This window comes from Panthera leo, chromosome A3, assembly GCF_018350215.1.
Source record: "Panthera leo isolate Ple1 chromosome A3, P.leo_Ple1_pat1.1, whole genome shotgun sequence".
Classification (NCBI taxonomy): domain Eukaryota; kingdom Metazoa; phylum Chordata; class Mammalia; order Carnivora; family Felidae; genus Panthera; species Panthera leo.
The window spans coordinates 12370974-12376062 of record NC_056681.1 but is presented as its reverse complement, the minus strand read 5'-3'; positions in this window follow the sequence as shown (position 1 = coordinate 12376062).

Sequence of the window (5089 nt, the reverse complement as noted above, 5' to 3'; positions counted from 1 at the left end):
AGAGATGGAGCCAGGATTTGAACCTAGAGAGCTAGTGTCACAAGCTGTGAACTCAGTCACTCTGCTAACCTGCCTTGGTAACAAATGTTATCATCTTGCTAGGTGGTAGAATAAAATGTTGAGCAAAAACAGACCCACTCTTGGTCTTCGTGGAGCTGATAATCTAGTGGGAGAGATCACAGATCAGCTCACTACAAATGAAAGTAAAGTTGAACTTGTGTCTGATGCTCCAAAGAATTGCACTGATCATGACAGTGCAATTAAAGAAGGAGGAGGAGGAGGAGGAGGAGGAGGAGGAGGAGGAGGAGGAGGAGGAGGAGATTTGACTTACTTAAGTGTTGGTTGGGAGTGGGAATGGGGCTAGGCCAAAGACGGGCTTATAGGCACCGGAGGAGGACGTTTGTTTTATCCTAAAAAACAATGGAAGTCACTCAAGGATTTTCAGCAGAGCAGTGGGGATGGGAATGGTGAACCAGACTGGATGCAGGGAAGTTGGTTATGAGGTTACTATCCAGGTGAGATAATGGCGATGGTAGAGATGGGGAGAAGTAAAGGGAGCTGTAAGATGAATTAATACTGAGAGGATATGAAGATATGGGAGGTTGGAGAGAATACTGAAGGAGAGGGAGAAATCAAGTATGTAAGACTTCTTGAATGGTGTTGTCATCCACTGAACTGGAGAATGGGGGAAGGTCTCACTGGACCAGTATTTAGGCAGTGGAATAAGATAGATCTTGGAAATTGATTGGATATCAGATTCTAAAGGAGACAGAGGACTGAGTTTTCAAAGATATAACCTGAGGGGCACCTGGGTGGCTTAGTTGGTTAAGCCTCCGACTCTTGATTTCAGCTCAGGTCATGATCTCATGGTTCATGAATTCGAGCCCCATGTCAGGCTCTGTGTGGACACTGAGGAGCCTGCTTGGGATTCTCTCTCTCCCTCTCTCTGTCCCTCCCCAGCTGTGCACTCTCTCTAAATAAATAAAATAAAGTCATTTGAGAAAGATATAACTTGACACAGATGCACTATCAAAAGTATTTGCCTCTAGCCACAAGTAGCTATTTAACTTAATTAAAATAAAAATGGAAAATTCCATTCCTCAACTAGCTACATTATAATGTGCTCAACAGCCACATTTGGCTAGTGGCTGCCATATTGGGAAGGACAGATATGACATTTTAATTGCTGCAGAATGTTCCAGTGGACCTGGGTGCCTGGTGGCTCAGTTGGTTAAGCATCTGACTCTTGATCTCAGTTCAGGTCTTGACCTCACGGTAGTGAGTCCAAGCCTCATATGGGCTTTGTGCTGGGCATGGAGCCTACTGAAAGAAAGAAAGGAGAAGAAAGAAAGAAGAAAGAAAGAAAGAAAGAAAGAAAGAAAGGGAAAGAAAGAAAAAGAACGAACGAACCTGGGTGGCTCAGTAGGTTAAGTGTCTGACCTCGGGTCAGGTCATGATCTCACAGTTCGTGAGTTTGAGCCCTGCATTGGGCCCTCTGAGTCTACTTCAGATCGTCTGTCTCCCTGTCTCTGCTCCTTCCCTGCTCTCTCTCACTCTCTAAATAAATAAATAAATTAATTAATTAATTAAGAAAGAAAGTTCTCCAATGGACAGCACTGCTCTACAATTGGCATTATTTGATGTTTTGTAGTAAACAAAGTCCATGTCCATCTTTGCTTTTAATCCAGTGTGATGTTGTCTTGGGTTTCTAAGAATTCGAGTCAATGCTCTAAACACTGACATCTACCATGTGTTGTGCTGAGCTCTAAGACAGTAAGACTCAAAATATGGACTGTACCTGATGCCCATTTATAATCTGTTTATTACCTACTCAGGACAATACAAGTACAGAAATTGAGAATAAGATTTTAGAAAGTCTTCTAGCAAACTGACATTGCTATAAAATATAAAATTTCATTATATGTCACATAAGTACCAGTCTGCAATGGATTGTTAATTTTTAATTAATTTTTACTCATTTTTTAAATATTTTATTTATTTTTTTAAGTTTACTTATAATTTTGAGAGAGAGAGAGAGAGCAAGAGAGCAATAGGGGCAGAGAGAGAAGGAGAGAGAATCTCAAGCAGGCTCTGCACTGTCAGCACAGAGCCTGATGTGGGGCTTGAAGTCATGAACCATGAGATCATGACCTGCGCCAAAACCAACAGTCGGACAGTTAACCAACTGAGCCCCCCAGGTACCCCTTTAAGATTTTATTTTTAAGTAATCTCTATACTCAACATGGAGTTCAAACTCACAACCCTGAGATCAAGAGTCTCACGCTCTACCACTGAACCAGCCAGGCACCCCTGGATTGGACATTTAAAATGTTGGTCCTTTGTTACAGATGGCAAACTTGCAGTAGTGCTCCAAGGTACAAGGATGAGTTGGACATGGTTCCCCCCTCAGGTAATGAGGAAGGAGCCAGAGCTGATGTAAGGTCTAGTTGAGTTGAGCAAACGTTGGCGTACAGACTTGATATACATCTAAAAATGATTCAAAAACACATAAGGACACTCATCTACTTGTTTATTCACCTGGCATTTACTGAGTGCCTACTATGTACTAAGCACTATACTAAGCACTACAGATACTGCAGTGAACAAAATAGACAAGGCCCTCACCCTGCTGGAGCTCACATCTAATAAGACAGACTGTAAACAAGTTCACCAAGTTAACAAATAAAATGATCTCCAAGAGTGCTAAGTGCTAGGAGGGAAATAAAAAGGATGGGATAGGGCACGACTGTAAGATGGGTGTTGCTGGTATACAGGGTGGTCATTGGACTCTCTATCTGAGCTGAAATCTGAGGATGGGAATGAGGCAGTCACAAATTAATTGAAGGGAACAGCATTCTGGGCAGAGGGAATAGTCAGACAAAGGTCCTCGAGTGGGAATGAGACTGGCTTATATGGGTAATAGGAAGGCCAACGTGGCTGGAGTACAGGAAACAAGGGGGAAAGTAACAGTAGAAGCAGATGGGTTAGGCAAGAGCTAGATCATGTTGCTCAAAAGGAATCAGGATTTTATTCTAAGTGTAATGTAGTGTTCAAGCAGGGGAGCAAGGCAATATGATTTGGGTTTGTAAAAGATCTCTCTGTTGTGTGCAGAATGGACTGAAAAGAGGCAAGAGTAGAATCAGGGAGACCAGTCTGCTGTTGCAGATATCCATTTGAGAGAAGATGGTGACTTGAATGAGATGATGGCAGCAGAAGTGAATAGAAGTGGACAGAAAGTGAATCAGATCAAGACTCTGCTGTCCATTGCCTGGAATAGGGATTTCACTTGGGATGAGTGCATGAACTTCAGGAGGCCAAAAAGGCCCATGTAACTGTATAAAAAGCTTTATGTCTATGTGCTTATGAGAGGTAGATCTTCCATTAAGATCTATAGGTAAATAACACTCAATGTGGTGTTAGTGGTTCCTCACAAAGCTAAACATTAGAATTATCGTATTACCCAGCAATTTCACTCTTAGATATATACCCAAAAGAAATGAAAACAGAGACTCAAATATACCCTTGTATGTCACTGTTCATTGAAGCAGTATTCACAATAGCCAAAAGGTGGAAGCAACCCAGGTGCCCATCAGCTGATGAATAAACAAAATGTGGTACATACATGCAACAGAACATCAGCCACGGTGATGTTCTGACACCTGCTACAACACATGGATGAACCCTGAAAACACCGTTCAGTGAAATAAGCCAGACATAAAAGCATAAATATTGTGTAGTTCAACTTACATGAAATACCTAGAATAGGCAAATTCATAGAGACAGAAAGTAGGTGAGAGGTTATCAAGGATTGGGGAGAGAGGAGAATGGGTTCATTCGCATTCATGAAAAAATTCTGTAAACATATAGCACTGAACTGTACACTTAAAAATGGTAGAAATCAGGGAGACTGGGTGGCTCAGACGGTTAAGTGTGGGACTTGAGCTCAGGTCATGATCTCCCAGTTCAGTTTGTTGAGGTCAAGCGCCACATTGGGCCGTGTGCTGATAGCTCAGAGCCTGGAGCCTGCTTGGGATTTTGCGTCTCCCTCTCCCTCTCTCTGGGCCAACTTCCCTGCTCGCGCTCTCGCTCTCTCTCTCTCTCCCTCAAAAATTAACATTAAAAGTTTTTCTTTTTTTAATGGTAAAAATCGCATACACACACGGAAAAGATAACTAAACAATTGGTGTTGATATGGAAGAAGCAAATGGCTACCAAGGATAGGTAGTACCCGTTCCAGCAGATGTGTAGGGCAAGTCGCCTAGAGGAGGCAATCAGTGAGCAGGCAATCAATGAGCTGCATTTACCAGTAGGATTTCCACAAGCAAAAAGGAGGAAACGTTCCTGGTAAGCTCTGGGACCTACTTCCCAGACTCTGGAGCCACTGCCTCGGTTGTAATCTTGGCTCTGTGACCTTGGGACCTCTCTGTGCCTCATTCTCCCCGTGTGTAAAATGTCGATAATAATGGTACCTTCTGCTAGGGTTGCTATGAGGACTAAATTAGTTAATGCACGTAAAAGTACTGTAATCAGTTCTAATCAGTTCTTGGCACACCGTAACTTCTATGTGTTAGCTATCTGGGGTGTCTGGGTGGCTAAGTCGGACTTCAGCTCAGGTGCAGCGGTGAGTCGGACTCTGTGCTGACAGCTCAGATCCTGGAGCCTGCTTTAGATTCTGTGTCTCCCTCTCTCTCTGCCCCTCCCCCGCGAGCACTGTGTGTTAGCTATTCTCTTTAACTTTTTTTCTTTATGAAGATAAATGTTAATGTGGAAAAAAATCTAAGAGGAAAATAAAAACACATTAATTCTAGTAGGCAGGGGCATTCCCCGCTAAGCGTTCACTGTACATTCTTCCACAACTGTCCGTAAATACACACGCACAGAGTGAGCTAGGCCAGCGCACCACCTCGCACCGCGCACACTTCGACCGGCGAACCAAGCAAGACAAAAGGACTTCACCGAAGCCCAGCCCCGCCTAGCCCGTCACCCAACACCCGTCACCCCAAGCTACCTCCCAGATGGCCGCGTGCGCCCTCCGCGACGGGGGAAGGGAGCGCCACGGGGCCTGCCCCCAAGCGGAAGTGAGGTCAGC